The 21,555-nt window shown below is 40.6% G+C and overlaps 1 pseudogene; it reads left to right on the top strand.

Annotated features, from left to right (window-relative positions):
* The first annotated feature begins 879 nt into the window (after nt 1-879).
* LOC110301473 lies at nt 880-1,495 on the top strand (annotated as a pseudogene).
* The last annotated feature ends 20,060 nt before the right edge of the window (nt 1,496-21,555 follow it).

The following is a 21,555-nucleotide window of genomic DNA, read 5'->3' as shown; positions in this document are numbered from 1 at the left end:
ACTTCCTGGACATGTTCTTGAGGGGGTGCTTTTAGGGTGATGGACATTACATAAGACTGGGTTGAGGTGATGTCTGCACAACTCTATAAGTTGACTAAAACTAATTTTACTGAAATAACTGTGTGATTACAATGGGCAGATTTCATGGGTTATAAAAATTAGATACTGAAGCTAACAACTTCAATTGTTGTTTTTGGATGTAGCTTTAGTGTTAGAATGCCTGGCTAGCAGGCATGAGATCCTAGGTATGATCCTCAGCCATACATAAATAAACAAGCTACATGCAATGGTATTTAATAATAACCATGTGAGATGACAGAGGTACCAGAATAGAACTGGGCTCAGTTCCCCTTTGGTACTTTCTAGCTGGCTATGAAGGAAAACTTGACACACCATAGAAGAGGGAGCCTCAACTGAAGAGTTGCCTCCATCAGATTAGCTCATGGGCATGTCTGTGGGGAATTGTCTTGATTGCTGATTGATGTGGTAGGGCCCAAGTCACAGTGAGCAGTATTGATTCTGAACAGGTGGGAAAGAAGACACCAATTGATTATCGATACCAAATTGTCATTCCTGAAAACATGCATATCAGTAACATTATATAGGCTGATCAGGCTGTATTTAGGAATATATATGTATATGTATATGTATATGTATATGTATATGTATATGTATATGTATATGTATATATATATATATATGTAATAGCAATGAATGTAAAAAGGCTATGAATTTCAAAGAGAGAAGGGAAGGGTATATGGAAGGCTTTGGTGGGAGGAAAGGGAAGGTGGGAATAATGTAGTTATAATCACAAAAAAGGAATAATGTAAAGGAAGTAAAAGTTAACACAGTATTCAAAGATCAAAACCTTTGACCAAGATGGCAATGCAAGAGCAAGAGGCTTGGAAGGAATTGAGAGACGCCGCTGTGGCATGGGTGTGGGATAGAGAAGCATCCCAAGACAGCAAGGTAGCAACATGGTCAGCTAATTCCTTCTCTAGTAGATGCAAAATTCAGAAGACCAATGGTCACTGAAATCATAGAAAAAGATTTTGAATGTTTTAGAAAAAAACTTAATACACATGGAACATATTCTTTGCAACAACTGTGGGTTTGTTTGGATTACTGGCAAACTTCATTTTCAGAAACAGTTTGAAAGTTCAGTACATAGCTTTGAAGACTTATGGATTCTTGACTACACTTGCCTTTTCCTCTACAGTTGTTGCTTACAGGCTCTTTGCACTCAGGTAGCAAGCAAGGAAAACTGTCTTCTAGGTTCACTGGTTGTCTTAGTATGAGGTCTTTCTTACCCTGGTGCTTTGGAGTCTTATGAAAATGGGTGTTTGATGGTCACATATAGCTCTGCTCCACTGTCTCCAAGAGGAAGAGTTAGACTCCATTGCTTACTCCCTTGTTAAACTGGGATGGCAGCATTGATGTTCCTCTACTTCAGGCAGTATTTGGAGTGTTTCATGGCTTACATCACTATTCTTAGTCAGTGGTGCTCAACCTTCCTAATGGCCCCAACCATAAAATTATTTTTGTTACTATTCCATACCCGTACTATTGTTACTGTTATGAATTGCAATGTAAATATTTTTGGAGATAGAGGTTTGTCGAAGGGTTCTTGAAGTAGAAGAACACATAGGAAAATCTGAAGATTAACCAAGGGTTCAGCAGAGGGCAGCTCAGCAGAACAGACTTTTTTGTAGTAAGGACTCAGGCTCTGGTCAAAGAGCAAGAAGTAACTCTGCCCCTTTTGTCTAGTATATAACATAGTAATATAGTGTATATATATAGTATATAACATAGTATATAACATAGTAATATAGTATATATATAGTATATAACATAGTATATAACATAGTAAATATAAACGCAAAACAGACAAGTAACAACAAAGTTCAGAACTTCAACAATTTTATTGATTATTCAACCACGCATTGATAAGTAATCTTTTAGGAAGAACAGACAGGGGAGCATAAGTCTTTGAACCAGCCAGTAAGCAGTGGTCCTCAGTGTTTTCCATTTCAGGTTCCTCCCTTGAGTTCTTGCCTCAGCTTTCCTGGATAGAGAACTGCAACCAGTAAAATTAATTAAACCCTCTTCTCTCCCAAGTTGCTTTTGTTCATAGTGTTATTGAAGCAATAGCAGAGCAAACATTAGCTTCAGACCCACAGCTTGGCTAGCACCATTTGCCTAGCTCTTCTAGGGAAGGAGAGTGTGCTGTATCCCTGGGGTTTCCTGCATGGTGTGCACATCGAATGTGTGCAGTAATGGGTAACTGTCTACCAGAATGAAGAGCAGCGGTGACTGCTATTTCTCCCAATGCTGCTGGAAGTGTTGAGACAGGGCAGTAGATAGTCCATCAAAGGCACCCGCCAGAAGAACAATGTAGTGACAGGACTGGCTGACAACAAGAGACAAAGAGCTGTGCTGTCAAACACTGCCCAGGGCAACCTGTCTCTTTCTGCACGGCCCAGTAGACTGTTAAAAGGGCCACAAAAGGCTGCTAGGGAGATGACAAGAACTTAAGAATTTGCTGAATGTGTTACCCTCGATAGCCAGAGTAAACCCGAGTGACCTTCCTGGGACACACAGAAGAGATTATTAAAAGAATATGGGCCAGACCTGAATCTAGACAAGGACATCAGGATGTGTATTTAAAGTCTTGGAATAAACTCACAAGTATTTGATCAACTCAATATAATTAATTACTTTGTTGGAAACTGATATTAAAACTAATATTTTTTCACAATTTGAAAAAGAGTTAGGAAAATTGGTTTAAAACTTGAAACTGGGCAGAAAAGATCATTGGTGCGTTCTCAGTGACAGGCTGGGTATTGTCCAGAATGGGTATCTTTTGATTGGCTTTTTATTGACTAAGCTATTTCACAAGCACAGGGGTAGAAGCCAAGTGGAAGAAAACCTTAATAATAGTACAAATAACTGTTGACTAGAGTAGATCAGGTTGTTTCCTGCAGTGGATATAGAACAGGTTGCTCTTACCATCACAATTGATTTTCCTTTCAGACAGTAACCAGTTTTGTGCAGTTTGGTAACTAAATGTTTTCATAATAAATTTTGGTGTGGCATTTTATCAGACAGTTGAAGGGCTCTCCATTTTCACCCAGCCCTGGAACGTCCTCTGATCCTTTCAGATCAGCCTTCCAGGCTGTTCTTTCTAGCAGGAGGCCATTTCTCACCGTTAGGTCTGGCTCATCTTCATTCCGTAGCGTCATACAGCATCTTCCCTGTCCAGGACTCACTTGTCCTGCCTAACGGCAGACACATCCACTGAAAGCAGTGAGAATCCAAACAAAGACAACATGAGGAGAGGCACCAGGAAGCAGCAGGCAGAACACACTCTACTGCCAAGTCTGCTCATGGTTAAGTGCCAGATGATATATTCCCAATGGGGCATGAGACAAATTCAAGGAACAGGTGGGAAGGTTTTGAATAGCCCACCTGCCATTTCATAATCCCTCCAAGTGGGCTGTTTCTTTCTTCAAACCACCAAATACAAGTCTCCTGACTCTCGGTGGGCCCAAGACCCATGCAACCATGGTTTGTAGAGAGAAGGAGAGGAGATGTGGCTAAGCTTCCAAGTGACCACTTCACAAGGCCGGAACTTGTGAATCTAGTTCAGATTCCTGCATGGACCCAGCTCTGCCTTGCCAGTCCCCATCTCTTTCCTATTAAGCTAAGTCTCAGAGGGAATGTCTCTTACATATTTTCAAAAGTTATAGTAGCAGGGCGGTGGTGGTGCACGCCTTTAATCCCAGCACTCCGGAGGAAGAGGCAGGCAGATTTCTGAGTTCGAGGCCAGCCTGGTCTACAGAGTGAGTTCCAGGACAGCCAGGGCTACACAGAGAAACCCTGTCTCGAAAAACAAAACAAAACAAAACAAAACAAAAACCAAACAAACAAAAAAAGTTATAGCTTTCTATTTTTCATATATAAGCGTGGTTTAACACCAGTAATAGCTTTCTCATTCGTGTGAAGAATTGGCATTTCAGGTGGAATTAGTTTCCCGAAATACATCTCCAAAGCTGAGCAAGCTTACTTAATTTATACATTTGTGGCCAGGCATGTCTATCTACAAATAGCAAGATTTCAATATTTGTAAGATGACTTCTTAAAAGACATGGGACAGAAAGTATTATATACACACACACACACGCACACAATATACCAAGACAAACAATGTTAAATTCACAGATACTTATGATTTTAAAATTATTACAAAACACAAAGATAGTCATATTTAGTTAGAAATAGTATTACTTTGCTCATGATATATTTGAAATGACACAGAATGTTTGACATGATAACTATATACACAAAGAGAATAAATAGTATTGGCAATACTAATATTAGGCAAAGAAGTTCCATGGAGAAATTGGGTCAAGCAGTGACTTAATTCATATAATATTAAAAATGATGCCATGTTGCTGTTGTGAAGGCTGAGATGTATCCTGTAGACCCATCTCCGGTAGGCAAGTGTTACCATCACAGTGTGACTGCCAACTGTGTGATAACCACACCTGGAGTCGTTTCTTGACTTGTAAATTTTGAGCATTATCAAAACCTCTAAGTAAAGACTGCAGAGAGGCGCTTGGGAAGAGTAGAGTGTTTATTATACGACAACGTCAGTACCTTCAGCTTAGCTGTCAACCAAACAAGGCGACAGAAAGAAATAAGGACAAAGAGAACCTGTAGAATATGATTAATAATCTTTGCTTAATAAATCTATTGGAAAATTTAAGAGTAAATAATTACTTTTCATGTCAAAAGAATATTTTTAAAACCTAATCATTTATCAACACACATACAAACACACTGAACCCCATGACGCTCATACCAAAGAGAAGAAATTACATGAGCAATGTTTCAAATCAAAGTTTCAAAAGTAAATTCCCAAAATAGCTAAATAAAAATGTCAAAAAGCATAGTTGCATATATATTTCTAAACATAAGATGGTAAGATGGTGTGTCTATACATATATATATATATAATGTATATATATATATATATATGCATGCAATAACAATTGGTAAAAAAAGAGACTATGAATTTGATGGAGAGAGGGGAGGGTTTGGAGAGATGAAAGGGAAGAAATAAGTATAATTAAGTTATAATATCAAAAATAAACAAAAAGAATCATAGTAGCAGACAATTTTTCAATGTCAGTATAAGTATTGTCTTTTAAAACAAACAAAAACAGTGTTACCGAAGTCTTAAGGGAGATTTCACTATTCTTTCTGTGATTTGCTCCTTTTTTTGCAATAGGGACCCTCTATATCTATGTGCCTTTAGCCACCACCCCCATATCAATGTCTTCAGTCCTCATACATATGTGTCTTCAGGCCCCCATTTCCATGTCCTCAGCCCCCCATATCCATGCATCTTCAGCCCCCATATCCATGTGTCTTCAGTTTCCCTCATATCCTTGTCCACTAAGGGTCAATGAGGAAATTTCTTTCCAAACAGAAATAATTAAATTAAAAATTGGAGACATCACATTAAATCCAAATAATTCTTTGAAAAGAGCCAATTATATTGGCAAGCTCCACAAATGTAATCACAATAAATTCAAAACCAAAACATTTTAAGGAAAACATCAATAATGAGAAGTAGATTTAAGTAATTCGACAAAAATTGTAAAGATACGAAGAAACTTCAGTGAATTTTTCTAGATGCATTTTAATACTTCAAGTAAATCAAGAACATAACACAACTAACAAGTTAGTGGTCAATTCCATGAAAGAAGTTGAATAAAATAATAGCCAGAAGCTGGAAAGAACCCAGATACCCCTCAAAAGAGGAATGGATACAAAAATGTGGTACATTTATACAATGGAGTACTACTCAGCTATTAAAAAGAATGAATTTATGAAATTCCTAGGCAAATGGTTGGACCTGGAGGGCATTTTCCTGAGTGAGGTAACCCAATCACAAAAGAACTCAAATGATATGTACTCACTGATAAGTGGATATTAGCCCAGAAACAGAATATTCAAGATATAAGTTACAATTTGCAAAACACATGAAACTCAAGAAGAACGAAGACCAAAGTGTGGACACTTTGCCCCTTCTTAGAATTGGGAACAAAACACCCATGGAAGGAGTTACAGAGACAAAGTTTGGAACTGTGACGAAAGAATGGACCATCTAGAGACTGCCATATCCAGGGATCCATCCCATAATCAGCCTCCAAATGCTGACACCATTGCATACACTAGCAAGATTTTGCTGATAGGACCCTGATATAGCTGTCTCTAGTGAGACTACGCCAGGGCCTAGCAAACACATAAGTGGATGCTCACAGTCAGCTATTGGATGGATCACAGGGCCCCCAATGGAGGAGCTAGAGAAAGTATCCAAGGAGCTAAAGGGATCTGCAACCCTATAGGTGGAACAACATTATGAACTAACCAGTATCCCGGAGCTCTTGACCCTAGCTGCATATGTATCAAAAGATGGCCTAGTCGGCCATCACTGGAAAGAGAGGCCCATTGGACTTGCAAACTTTATATGCCCCACTACAGGGGAACGCCATGGCCAAAAAGTGGGAGTGTGTGGGTAGGGGAGTGGGGGAGGTATGGGGGACTTTTGGGATAACATTGGAAATGTAAATGAGGAAAATACCTAATAAATTAAAAAAAAGAAGTTGAATAAAGAGAATAGAAACAAGAAATGGAGTAAATGCAGTTGGAGATCTCTTGCTAATGGCTCTGCATGCTGAGAAGTTTATAGAGAGATTACTCTGCATGGTGAAGAAACACACGATTCCTGTGTGACTGAGATGCTTCGTTATCACGCAGAAAAAGGAACAAACACCTTAACAATTCAGTTTATAAGCCTGATGCTAAAACTTTGCACATTGCAATCCAAAAATGAGACAGCTATAGATAAAATGAAAAGCTATGTAAACGTAAGCATCCTATGTAATACATAGGTAAATCATAGCTCCTGCTTTTGTGGACTAAAAGCTATAACCTATGATCAAATTAGATAATTACAGAAATATGTGATGAATTTAATCAGGCAATTATTAGTGTGCTCAATCATATCACTAGGATGAGGTAAAAGATTTTAGCAAATAAAATTTTAATATCTAGTCTCTACTTTTATTCCTCTGAGAGAAATATATAGTTTATCTAGTTAAAATTGAGGGAAAAGGACTGAAGCCCAGAAGAAAGAATGTAAACAGGCACCTTAAGGAAATAGGAGGTTGGGGGGATCCCCCCAAAATGCACTAGAGTCCTGGGAGGTCAGAGACTCCCAGGACTCAAAAGGAGGGACTTTAGACCTGACAGTAGGGAGAGGGAACTTATAGAGCCCACCTCCAGCCGGAAGACAGGACATCAAGTGAGGGATGAGGTTCCCATCTCACAGTCACATCTCTGACCCTTAATTGTTCCTGTCTGAAAGAATTACAGGGATGGAAATGGAGAACCTGAGGAAAAGAAGGTCCAGCAACAGGCCCAAAGTGAGATCTAGCTCAAGGGGAGTGAGATCCAGCTCAAGGGGAGGTCCAAGGCCTGACACTATTACTGAGGCTATGGAGCACCCACAGAAAGGGACCTATCATGACTGCCCTCCGAAAGACCGAACAAGGAACTGAAAGAGTCAGATGCAGGTATTTGCACCCAACCAATGAACAGAAGCAGCTGACCCCTGTTGTTGAATTAGGGAAGGCTGAAAGAAGCTGAGGAGAAGGGCGGTCCTGTAGGAGGAGGAGCAGTCTCAATTAATCTGGACCTCCGAGATCTCTCAAACACTGGAACACCAAACATACAGCATATACCAGCTGATATGAGGCCCTCAACACACATACAGTAAAGGACTGCCAGGTCTGTGTTCATTCAGAGATAATGCACCTAACCCTCAAGATACTGGAGGTCCCAGGGAGTTTAGAGGTCAGGTGGGGTGGAGGAGGGGGGGGGCATCCATGTGGAGATGAGGTGGGGTGGGGAGGAGGTGTGGGATGTAGAGCAGTCGGAGGGTGGAGAGGGAGGGAATGTAATATGGAGTGTAAAAAATAAATTAAAAATAAAATAAAATTTAAAAAGAATACCTAAATTAATATCTTAAAATGAATAGCACAAAACAGAAGTATTTTCCTCTAAGATAAGAACACTTAGAGTAAACATGGCTACTGACTGATGTCTGAGAGGCTTAAAGAACTGCAGTGAGGTAAGGAGGCAAAATCACAGGTATAAAAATTAATAAAACATAAAATTTTAACAGAAGAGATTTGATCCAAAAATATTAAGAAAAGCAAAATACACAGCATATCTTTTCCATGTTTAAACAGTAACAATTAAGAAAACAAAGAGAGAGAAAGCTCTATCCCACTTCAGTTGAAGTGGAAACTTAAGGGTTCTTTGGAAAGTCGCTTGGATGGTGTTTTGCTGGGGCAAACACATGAAGGAACAGTTAGCTGAAGCAGACACAGGAGAAAGGATGTTCTGCTAAAGCAATCAAGTAAGAGGACACATGATGCTCACAACACACATGTATTGGTTCAGCTTACATTATGTAGTTGAGCGCCATTTGTCAGGACTCCATAGAAAGAAATGCACCAAAAAACTTCTGGTAGTGTGCTGCAGTTTCTTACAGATTCCTTGGACTTGGGCTGATTGGCAGAGTGATATCAGCTGAGACAGACATATGTGCTGAGACAAGACCTGTGGAGGATACATGATGTTTAGAGGGTATAAAGAGGACTCAGCAGACAGGGGTGGAGGCCCCAAGCTAGGCTTGCTTATAGAGTTAGCTGTGCAACACTTGGGGTCCCTGAGAGAGGCACAGCAAAGAACTTTTCCTGGCCTTCCTCCTGGTCCCTCCTGCTGACTGGTGCTGAGGCTGAGAGTGAGCCCTGGCTGTCTCCTAGGTAGTGTCATCACTGCTGATTCATGGTTGCTATCCTAACTCTACCGAACTGGACTGCTAGTGTAGCCTTGAAGTGTTTTCGAGTAGGTGGAGCTGCCATTGCCTGCTAACTTAGAAACTGAACTGCGGATTTCCAGACAACACAGATGGGAGTTGTTACAGGAAACCTTTCTAAACAGGTCTACTTCCCCCATGTCCTTTCTTTTCCACTATCTCTGATAGGTAGTGGGCTACAAGGGAGGTTAAAGTATTTAAGAACCATCATTAAAAATAGGATATGAAAAATTAAAGGTACAGGGCAGGGATAAAAAATTTAAAAATATTTTCAGTGATAACTTAAAATATGAAGTACCCCAAAATAAATTCAGTGGTAAGCATTCAAATTATCTTCAATAATCTGTTACTTCTTTAGTTCTAGAGACATGACATCCTTGTAGAGATAATTTTTATTAAGAATTATACTGGGTTAACAAAGCTACACAGTGACAAAACCCATAATAGGATTCTTAAGAGATCATTTGATGTGCAGTCATTCTTGAAATGGTAAAGTTGTAGATTAACTGAGAATTAAGTGTTTTCATGGGGTGGGAGTCTTGGTGTATTGAATGGGGTGGGTGTCTTAATGTATTAAATGGGGTAGATACCTTACTGTATTGAATGGGGTGGATGTTTTAGTGTATTGTATGGGGTGGGTGTCTTGGTGTATTGAATGGGGTGGGTATCTTAATGTATTAAATGGGGTAGATACCTTACTGTATTGAATGGGGTGGATGTTTTAGTGCATTGAATGGGTGTATGTCTTAGTGTATTATATGGGGTGGGTGTCTTAGTGTATGGTATGGGGTAAGTGTCTAAGTGTATTGAATGGGGTGGGTGTCTTAGTGTATTGAGAGTTAAGTGTTTTGTGGGGTGGGTGTCTTGGTGTATTTTTGGTTAGAGGTCAATGTGGAAGTTGGCTCTTTCTTTCCACCATGTGTATCCCAGGGTTCAAACTCAGCTCTTCAGGATTGGCAGCAAATGCCTTACTGGCTGAGCCATCTCTCCTTCCCCAGCTGAGACTTTTTTAAAAATGTGTAATGAGAAATGAATTACTAATTCCACTGTCTAAATATTCCTTACAGAAGCATTGCAGTAATGGAAAGAGACAGATGGACCTGATCAAGACAGTAGGACATTCAGAATGGATCCATGTTGAGATAAAAGTGACACATTTCTAGTATAAGAAAATTTCAGTTGAGAAAGGGTAAGTAATTCCATGAAATCTTTTTGTTTGTTTGTTTTTGTTTTTGTTTTTTGTTGGATACTTTCTTTATTTACATTTCTTTTTTATTAGATATTTTCTTTATTTACATTTCAAATGTTATCCCCTTTCCTAGTTTCCCCTCCAAAAATCCCCTATCCTTTCCTCCCTCCCCCTGCTCCCCAACCCACCCACTCCTGCTTCCTGGCCCAGGCATTCCCCTATTCTGGGGCATAGAACCTTCACAGGCTCAAGGGCCTTTCCTCCCATTGTTGACCAACTAGGCCATCCTCAGCTACATATGCAGCTAGAGCTATGAGTCTCTCGGTGTGTTTTCTTTGATTGTTTGTTTAGTCCCAGGGAGCTCTGGGGTTACTGGTTAGTTCATATTGTTGTTCCTCCTAGGGGATCATGAATTCTTTTATGCAACTATTATCAACTATATTGAAAAGTAAATGTTCTCTAGTTTGCATTTAGAGTTAATATGATTTGTAAAATCATATTTTTCTAAAAAGTGCAAAAGACTTAAGAAGGATGTATACATATAAAATGAGTGCACTGTACAAGCAAAAAAGTTCACACAGACACAGAGATACACAAAACACATACCCACATAAACACAGACAGACACATACACCAGTGCACACACAGACACAGAGAGATACACAAAACAGACAGAGACATACACCAACACAGAGAGACACACACAAAGACACACATACACAGGCACACACATATACAGACACATATTTAGACACACAAAGAGACACAAACACATAGGCAAGTGCACTTGTGCACACACATACACAGAAAATCAGACACATGGAGAGACACACACATGTGTGTGTGGATGTATATAACATTTTTAGTTCTAATGCAAAGGAAAACACCAGTTTAATGTCTTAATCCTGTGTGAGAAGATAGTTAAGTGAAACAAAGATACACGATAAACTAAGAAAAAACGAAATCCTTGAAAACTATTAATCTCTGTGATATAGGAAGACCTTTCCCCAGTGGCTGAGCAATTTTACTCATTCAGGACTCATTGGGCACTTTGCCAGGCTGTGCTGAGGTCCTGGAGTTTCCAATGACCAGATAGGTAGGAATCACACCCACCATGGAGCTGAGTACCTTGGGCAGACTGGTTTTAGAACAGCAAATATCGACTGGGAAGCTGGGCAAGAGTACCTGGTGTGCAAGCACAAAGACCTGAGTTCAGATCCCCAGAGCCCACATAAAAAGTCACATGTGGAGTCATGTGCGTGCACCCAACACTGCAGGTAGAGACAAGACAGACCTGGGGCTTGTTGGCCAGATAGTCTAGCCAGTTGGTGAACTTCATGTTCAGTGAAAGATCCTGTGTCTAAAACTAAAATGGAAATGCATTCAGTGTTGACCTCCAGCTTCCCCACTTCACTTAGCTGCATGCGTACGTATGTACACACCATGCACACATGCAAATACTAATAAAAATAAAAAAAAAATAGTGTGATGGTTAGTGTTAACTGCAAACTAACAGACTCTAGAATCACCTTGAAGACGGGCCTCTGGCTAAGCCCGTGGGGGATAACCCTCACTGTACTACCTGAAACCCCGCCCTCTGTGCTTGCACTATCCCCAACTGGGATCTTGGACTGTGGAGACAGAAAGGTTGGTTGTGGCATGCAGCCTTCACTTTCTGTTTCTGATCCCCTTAGGATACTAGGATACGACCAATTGCTTCAGGCTCTCCTTTCCTTTATTTCCTTTCCAACAAAGTTCAGCACCCTGCACTAAGAGCTAAAAGTTTTTCTCCCTTCAATTGCTTTTTGGGATATTTTATTTCAGTAACTGGAAAAGGAACTAAGACAAATACTGATCTTCATTAGCAATCAAATATGGGTGAACATAATCTTCATTATCTAAATCGGTTTTTAAAAACTTGATTATGCTGATTATTGTCAAGAGAATGCGAAGGTATTTATCTGTTTAATTAGGAGAACTTTCCAGAAGGCTGTTTACAGCCAGCCTCAGGGAGAGGAGTCAGTGCCTAGTGATTCTCCTATCGTAACTTGTGAGAATCAAACAAACAGCTGATTATAGAACAACATATCTAAAGGGTATTTGTCTGTCACAGTGGCTTGAAACACACACAAGTAGCAACACTTGGGGAATTACAGGAGAATGTTGAGGAACAGAGACATGCGTTAAATGAAAGTGCAATTTGCACTTTACACAGATGAATTCATTTTTAAAATACACAGTGTTTACATAAAATATGAGAAAGACAGAAGCTAAAATATCAAAGAAGGCTTGGTCTTGTGGTAGTTGTAGAAGCTTTTCATTTCTTCCTTGTGATTTAGATAATGTAGATTTTGTACTTTTTCTTTTGTTTTGTTTTTTTTTTTTGAGACAGGGTTTCTCTGTGTAGCCCTGACTGTCCTGGAACTCACTCTGTAGACCAGGCTGGCCTCAAACTCAGAAACCCGCCTGCCTCTGCCTCCCAAGTGCTAGGATTAAAGGCATGCGCCACCACTGCTGTTCTCATTAAAGTTGATATCCAACTGGAGGATGTTCGTGTGCCTTATAGAGCTCATATTTTCTTGAGTTTTGATGTATTATTGATTATTATTATCAGATTCTTAGGCTAACCCTTTCAACACTGCATTAAATCCCTCAGGCCTGAGAAAAAGCTGTCAAGACAGGAAGGACGTTTGAGGGCCCAGAATAGGTTAGGGATGGAGAAGGAGGTGCATCCTGCAAAACAGGATCAGAAACTGTCATTATATAAAGCATTGTTCATCCTAGGTTTTTCATTAATCTTGGTTTTTAAATACATTAAACTACTTTTCTAAAGAACTGTGGTTTTTGCCAGGTAGTGGTGGCGCACGCCTGTAATCCCAGCACTCGGGAGGCAGAGGCAGGNGGATTTCTGAGTTCGAGGCCAGCCTGGTCTACAGAGTGAGTTCCAGGACAGCCAGGGCTATACAGAGAAACCCTGTCTCGAAAAAACAAACTAAAAAAAAGAAGAAAAAAAAAAAGAACCGTGTTTTTTTGGGAACCTCTTAAAATTTGTGCCTATGTCAAATGCTTATCTCCACCAGTCCCTGCTCCCTCACAGGATTCCAAACATTCCACACTCCACAGAAAGTATTATATCTGTATGTTCTGCTTCTGCTGCCTGGTTAGTGGGGGTGAGGGTGGGGGTGGGGGTTTGGGGGTAGGTGGTAGTAGTTCTTTCCTGACAACATATACACAAACATTTGCCCTGTAGGCTCAGGGAGGGCAGCATCCCAGGCACCCATGGAGAGTGTCTTCCAACTGGCCCTAAGATAGGTATTAAGTCTCTCTTAGCTCACTAACCATCACAAAAGCCAAGCAGACAAGTGCTCTAGCTATGATCCCAGCCTCAGTAGACAGACAGGATGTCTCTAGCTGATCACTGTGAGAGTCCTGTAATGTCATCTTTTCTTCTCCACAGTCTTCACCAGTGGCAGCTGGGGAATAGATGCAGCTTGTCTCTTTTGCAGCTACATGTGGCCGTGGATTGAGCTCAAGGCAAAGGAGAAAGGTATTTGGCAACTTGGAGTCAAGTCTATGTCCTTTGTGTGGGCTGTGTGTAAGGACTGCAGCCGATGATGGGACTAAGTTAGACCACAAGAAAAGCACAGGTAAACGGCAGAAGGCAGCTCTTCCTGATACGAAAGTACGATGCCAGGTCTGGATTGATGTTTACAGGAGAGAGAAATAATTTTCTATATAAATAAAAATCAGTTATCTTAAAATTTTAAAGGTTACAGACCGACTTAGTCTTAATTTATCTTCATACTGATAACTACTATTTTGTAGATGGGGAAATTGATACGTGGAGAAACTTAATCACCTTTAATAAGATTATAAGTCCATTTGAGGGGCAAGTGAGCATCTGATTGTTTGCAACATTAGTGTTCCAGGTCCTAATCATGGGCTCTGTAATCCACGGCTCTTAGAAGAGCTCCAAATCCAAGTACAGGGCATGGAGTCCTATATTTCAGACGTGCATCCCTATGTCTTTCTCCATCCAGAGCACTAGATTCTTCTGTGTCAACAATTGTATCAGGAGCTGTTTTGTGGAAGGGATGCCTTCTCAGTTCCTGTCCACGCTTGCTCTGCCTTCTGACTGCCTGTGACACCAGCTCTAGTGATCGTTGAGGGTCATCCATCATCATTCCCCATTACTTCTGTTCTTAACAATGAACAGCCTCAGTAAGAGTTGCAGAGGTCTGCTTCTCTTGGACGTTCATTCAGAAGCTCCAATGCCTGAAGACAGTCTCATGGAAACCCAGCCAGAGCCCAGGACCACAGGGCAGCCCTGTGGAATTCTGACATCATGCTGTTCTGCTTTGTTTAAGTGACTCAGCGTGTTGCTATGTTTATCCCCTCTAGTCAGGCCAATGCTAAAGGAAGTTTATTGCTCTGCATTTTCAGCAACTGGTGCCTGAAGCATTCACTGAATGAGTCTCAGGCTCATAGCTTGTTCCCCTCTGGATCTACTCATCCACTCCTCCCATTGACCACTGTCTCAGCATTAATGCATCTGATGGCACCAAACCTTGGTGGCTTGAGGGAAAACAGTCGCCAAGCAGAGATTGGAATCACATTTTTTTTAAATTCATATTTTTACTTTTCTGCAACTTATTTTCTCTCAGCTTTGTGATCCAGCAGGCCACAGTAGACTGGACTGAATCTTTGATTCGTTCATATTTTTTTTCCTAGACTTTCAAAAGATTGATAAGCTTGTTCTAACGGGTCAACATGTTTGATGATGTTAATCTACCAGGTCTAAAAACGGTGCATTGCATAAGCCCACAGGATGGGAATTAATCCATTTGCCCATTCTGAAGTGTAGGCTATGTTTGTGGCCCCTTTGTGAAGAATAATCATTGTTATTTTAGGAAGAACCTGAGTTTATCCAGCTCTTGTTAGACATGGATAAATCTAGACCCTCACAACAAAGTGGAAGTGTGAAATCCATGACCTCTTGCAAAGTAAACATATATTATCATCTCATGTGTCCGGTTGTGGCATTAATAAAAGCACTTTGTCTTGGCTCACACCCATGCACAGGCTTCTGATAAGACATGGAAATGGGATTAATGATTTTTTTTCCTGTGAGTATTAGGTTGTTTCTAATGCTGAACAATTTGGACAGTTTTGGGGAGATAAATTCTTGGTGTACTGTGACTCCTCTTCAAAGGACAACCTGTCACTTGAACTTTGCCAGTCTTCCTCCATACACGGATGACAGGTGCGGAGACAGCAGGGACGGAAGTCAGGCCAGACATGTTTGATTCACTCATCTGGTATTTACTTATCTGGTTAAGACCTACATTGCTTCTTTGGATGAACAAAAGGTTATAAGTTCTCTGCGTAACATTAAGTTTTAGCTTTGCATTCCTAACTGAAATACAAACTTGTGAAACCATGCTGCCTTTCTTAGGGTTGAGGGAAACCTTGGGAAGGCATGAATAAAAGTTGGTATGCTTCTTTTGTGAGCCTAGTAGACCAGTCGATTCCATACAAAATTACCAAGGATTCCTGTAGTGACCATTTTAGAATTTTAGTTTCTTTTTAAAAACACGGAAATAGTAAAAGAATACATTTTTGTTTTAATCTCATGTGTGGCATGTGGGTCAGCTTCAGGTTGTCCACAACAGCTGACTATGATTTGCCACGTGCTCTAAAAGGAGCTTGATTTTGCCAGTGGCAGACAGTTTCTGTGATTGTGTGATGTTGGGAATTCTGGGGACTTTTCAGAGGGTGTATAAATGCTGGGGCCGGAGAAGAAAGATGGGTTGTTGGTTGTTGCCTGTTGGCTGCTGTTGGTTGTGGTTTGTTAAGTAATAGTGCACAAAGAAGAAAGAACAAACAGAAATTAGATATCCTGATGGTAAAGATCAAACTTGCCCCAAGGAACTCAATGTCCTTAATCAGCAGGATTAGTCTAACAATAATGTCTTGTCTTTTCTTTTCTCTGTTTAATTCCTTTCCCAGTGTGCATCTGAGTTCAGATGTACCAAGAAGACATAGCACTTTGCTGCTTTAAAGGCATCAGTTTGCTGGTGATGGGTTGTCTTATCTTGTTGGATCAGGGCAACATTCAGTATGGCAAAGCCTCCAGCTTCTGATTCAGCTTCAGCTTCTCTAGGTCTTATCCAGGGATGTGTGCATTGCTGAGACAAACAACAGTATCTTCTGCAGTTCCCCTGTGTCATCAAAGTCAGAAGTACTGAGAGATGGACATGAGTCCTTGTTTTTCCTTACAGGTTTCAAATTATCCTTCATCTTTCCCACTGCCTAATCACCCTATTTTGAGCCATGTGCTGACTTCTTCACCAGCCCTCACCACAGAGAAAAATCTAATGCTGTGTTGTCTGATATAGCAGATGAACACTAGGCATGGATGCTGAAATCGAAATTAAATTAATTAATTAAAAATTTAAAATCAATATCATTGTCCCATAGTGTGTGGGGATGCTGCCAGGCCCACCCAAACATACTAACATCTATGGATGCTCATGTTGCTTACATAAAACAATGTAATATTTGCTTATAATTCAAGAGTTGTTTTCCAGACACTCTAACCTCTAGACATTACCTACAGCAATGTAAAGAATGTGGAAGTGGTTATTATAGTGTATTGGTTTTGGGAACTATAATAAGAAAGAAATCTATACGTGTTCAGTATATATAAATTTTTAACAATTTATTTTCAATAATTTTATTATTGTGCAAAAAATAATATATTTTAAGTCTGTAGTTGGTTGAATCTTGTGGTGTGAGATGGATGTGTTAAGAGCTAAGATGAAGAGTGTAGAGTCTCAGTTCTCCAAGTCAAATTGTGCACAGGATTCTAGTGCTTAGTTGTGGAATAAAGACTATTTCTATGACATTAGGAGGCTTCCTAGTCTCCATGTAGTAGCCTGACTCCTTTAAGACACTTCTTACCTTGTATTACTCACACACATTCTGCTTCCCAAATGAGCCCTGTTTGGTCACCATGTTGTTGTCTTCATTTGTATTCTATATTTTATTTTGCTTTTGAGACAGAAGCTCAGGTATGCTAGGCTGACTTTGAACTTGCGGTGCAGATCAGAATGTCCTTGGACTGTCCCTGGCCCTTTCCTCAAGCTCCACAGTCCTGTGATTGCAGATCTGCCACCAAACGAATAGAATTCGTTTCTATTTTTTAATGTAGGTTGGAGTTACTCTCTATTGTCCTTTTCCGTACAATTTGAATGATGCCAAGTCTCTTAGTTTTTAATTCACCCGAAAGTCTTTCAGTTTCCTCTTTACTTTTGAAAAGATGATTTCTGAAGATTAAGTTCTTTTTTGGCAGTCTCACTCTTTAAAAGCTAAGAATTAATTGTTCCACTGACTTTTGGACTCCATGGCTTCTGAAGAACTATCCACACTTAGCCTGATCAAGGGTCCCTTGTCTATGATGAGTCCTTTCTGCTTCGTTTCTTTCAGGATTTTCTTTGTCTGTTAGTAGTGATTGCAATTTTCCAGATATGGGCCTTTGTGTTTGCCCTATCTGGTGCTCACTGAGATTCCTACATGTGTTTATTAATGTCTTATCAATTTTAGGAAGTATTTAGCCATTATTTAATCCAAATATACTTTACCATCCTTTTCTCTCTTTTCCCTGGGGTATATATTGGCTTACTAGATTACATCTCTGAAGCTCTGTGTATTTTCCTTTTTCTTTTTCTTTTTTTTTTTTTTCTGTTCTTCAGATTGGGTAATTTCAGTTGGCTTTATCTCCAGATGTTCTGACTCTTTCATCTGATAGTTTGATCTGCTACACAGGTCTATTTATAACTGTTCTTTGCAAATCATGCTTTGAAAAATCACCTGTCTTCATGACAATTAGCCAGCGCTAATTTCCATATTGATCATTGGTTGTTATTTGGTAAACTACTGTAAAGCAGAAAACAGTGGGACAAAGATGAGATAAAATGACCTGAATTTTGCTACGTGTTATGAATTGATTTTGAAGTGTCCTGCGCAAAACAAGGTGTTTGAACTCTTAGTCCCTAGGTAAAGCTGTTTTGGGTGGTGGTGGAAAAGGTGTGTTGTCGGGACAGACCTTGTGGATTATAGCCCAGTCCTGCTTCTGGTCCTTTGTTCTCTTCTTCCTCTCAGTCTTAGTGATGAGTAGATACTACAGGTTTCTACTGCCACAGGGTGAGCTTCTGAAGTCACTCCTTCATGACAGACTCCTCCACCCCTGTTATGTGATGAGCCCAGAGCCATGGGGTTCTCAGACCCAGGCACCACTTGAAGTCACAGAAGAGCTAAGAACAGAGTCTGGGTCCAAGGGCTGGGTCTAGCCTGGGGTCGGGGGTGGGGGGAGGAAGGGGAGAGTCCTTGGCTTGACAGCTGGCTTGATGGCAGTTGTGGCTGGGAGCACAGAGCTAGCTGCCTTCTATGGGAGACTAGACTGCAGCTCTCTAGTCCAAGGTCTTCTCCATGGCTCCCCACAGCGGATCCTAATGAAAAAAGACAGTCCATGGTTCCAAATTATTGTCATGGTAGAAAGTAGGTGTGTAAAACCATACCCCACTTCTCAGGGTGGGCCTGAGATTAAATACCTTTTGCAGTGAGAAATGTCTGGGAAGGAAAGCTTATTGGCTCCCCCTCCAGGCCTCTAGGTACCTCATTAGCATGGAGATCTCTGTCTTGAGCCTATGTGACCATAGGACAGAGGTCTCTTCTCCTGTTGTCTTAGTCTGAGATGTTACAGATGCCTCATCTACATGTGAAAGAGCTTGAGTCATTGCCCTTAGTGGCTGATGGCCACACATCTTTGGGGTGCTGTGGCTGTGTGACAGGGGCCTGGTGCCTGGGAGCAGGTAAAGTTCCCACGGTCCCTTTAGCTAAACCGAGGATCAGTCTACCTTTCATGATCCACCTTCCCACATACCCCAAACTCAGTAACCTTTCTGAGGTAACAGTTCCAACTGGACACATTAATATGTGGTCAGCAAAGATTGCTAATCTAAATGTTTTAACTATTTGAATTTCATCAGGGCTGCATGTGAAATACTGAGAGAACCTGAAAGAGTATTAAAGAAACTGAAATCAAGGACAGTCTTTTCTTCTAGAGACAGCCACATCATCAAAGCTGTAAACAGGTCCTATCCAGTGCTTACTCTTGTTACCAGGTGCATCCCTTCCAGAGATCAAATCATTGGAGGGGTGGGGAGTGCCAGATGCTGTTTTCTTCCCCTTCACTCTTAGTTCCTTCTCCTCCAAGGACTTTGTTCCCCACTCTGTCCTCCAACCGACCACAGCTAGTTTCTAGAGAGCTCTCTGCACCACAGATCAGCACAAGAAACTCAGATCCATTGGGAACTATTGCAGTGGAGTAAGCACTTACAAAAGGCCACAGTTCCTATTTAAGACACTGCATGTCCATCATCCTGCTTAGGTAATTTCTCTGGATATGCTTGAGAAGTGTGATTTTCACTTTAAAAAACACAGTAAGAAAAAAATTTTTGTTTTCTTCTGGAAGCTTTTGAGTTATTTCAAGTGGATCCTTATAAAGAATTTATATGAATTCAGTATTTCTGAGGCTTTTTGAAAGTGTCTAATCAAGTTCCCTTAGTAGCAAATATAGGAGGGATTAGATGTACCAATTTCTGTGAAATGTTAGTTATCTTTCCTTAGACACCTTTTAAAAAAAGATTTTATTGATTTATTATATATAAGTACACTATAGCTGTCTTCAGATACACCAGAAGAGGGCATCAGATCTCATTACAGATGGTAGTGAGCCAGCATGTGGTTGCTGGAATTTGAACTCAGGACCTCCAGAAGAACAGTCAGTGCTCTTAACCACTGAGCCATCTCTCCAGCCCTTCCTTGGACACCTTAGAGGTGCAAGTTATTTTTTCTATATTTGTTGGGGAATAGTGTACGGCTTACCCTGTAGTGTGGCATCTGTGGACTCTCTTTTCATAGGACATGGAGCAGGTGAGCTTGAATGTTGTCTATTTTACTCCTAAAAGGGTAAACATTGAAGACCTCTTAACAGAACAGCTTGGCCTGTGGGTATATACTCTTAGCATTCGGACTGTATCTAATGTGCTTTTGTCTTCCTCCACAGCAAGAGAGAAAATATCACTTCTCTTGCTAGTCAAGAATTTTTAAGGAAAAAAAAAAAGGACTTCAACAAAGCAGGGTTATGAAATGAAAACCGAATAGATCTGAATAAAATCGGTTGCCTCTCTTGTCTCACTCAGGTCTCCTGTGGACATGATCCAGCAGCAGCTGCTGGGTGTGCTGTACTGCCCTCTGCTGTGTGGGCCCAGCTATGCCCCACCCTGCTACCTAGCAGGACATCTACATGAGATTCACCCTCTTTATGGAGCTTTAAGTGCATGGTGTAGGCTTATTAGCTACAGACACAGCGTTGCTCAGCTGCTCTGCACACGTGTGCATCTTACCTGCTATATGGAGTACTAGTTAAGCAGAAGCTCCTTTGATGCCCTGCATCTCTGAGCATGACATCTGTCATCCTGCTTTTGGTTGCCAAAAATTTGGTTCTTAGGTAGCTCCTATGAGAATAATAATGTCGTAGTTAGCCTTCTGTAACTATCTTATTTCATTCAACAAAATGTCCTACTGGTTCATATTCGTCTAAGAATGTGCCATTATTTCCTTCTTTTTGAGGTTGAACAATATTTCTTTTTATGCATATTAGTTTTCTTGTTACTTTGACAAACCCTGATGAAAGTAACCTAAGGAACAGATGGTTTATTTTAGCTCACAGTTTGAGGCCACAATCTACCATCACAGGCAAGGCATGGTGGCAGTGGCACACGGCAACTAGTCACATATTGTGACTTTAATCAGCATGCTGGTTAGTTTTGTTAACTGGACATAAACCAAGTTACTGAAAAAGAAAACCTCAACTGGGGAATTGTCTTCATCAGATTGGCTTATGGGCATGTCTGTAGAGCATCTTCTTGATTAATTAATGCTTGATCTGTGAAAACCCAGCCCACTCCTGGACAGGTGGTTATGTGTTGACTAAGACAACAAACTGAGAAATCCCTGGATAGCAAGCCAGTAAGTAGCGTTCTTCCACGGTTTCTGCTTCAGTTCCTGCTTCCAGATTCCTGCCTTGAGCTCCTGCCTTGGCTTCCTTTCTCACTGAACTGTAAGATGGAAAGCTAAGCCAAGAAAACTTTTTTTGTTTTGTTTTGTTTACCCAAGTTGGCTCAGGATTTTATCACAGCAATGGAAACCAAACTAATACAGGGAGGACAGAGATAGCTCCCAGTGAATGCTCAGCTCCCTTTCCCATTTTTATACAGGCTCGAGCTGCATGGAATGGTATTGTTTACAGTTAGGCTGGATCTTTCCATCTTTTTTTTTTTTTTTT

This window comes from Mus caroli, chromosome 9, assembly GCF_900094665.2.
Source record: "Mus caroli chromosome 9, CAROLI_EIJ_v1.1, whole genome shotgun sequence".
Classification (NCBI taxonomy): Eukaryota; Metazoa; Chordata; class Mammalia; order Rodentia; family Muridae; genus Mus; species Mus caroli.
This window is presented reverse-complemented; position numbering and strand designations above follow the sequence as displayed.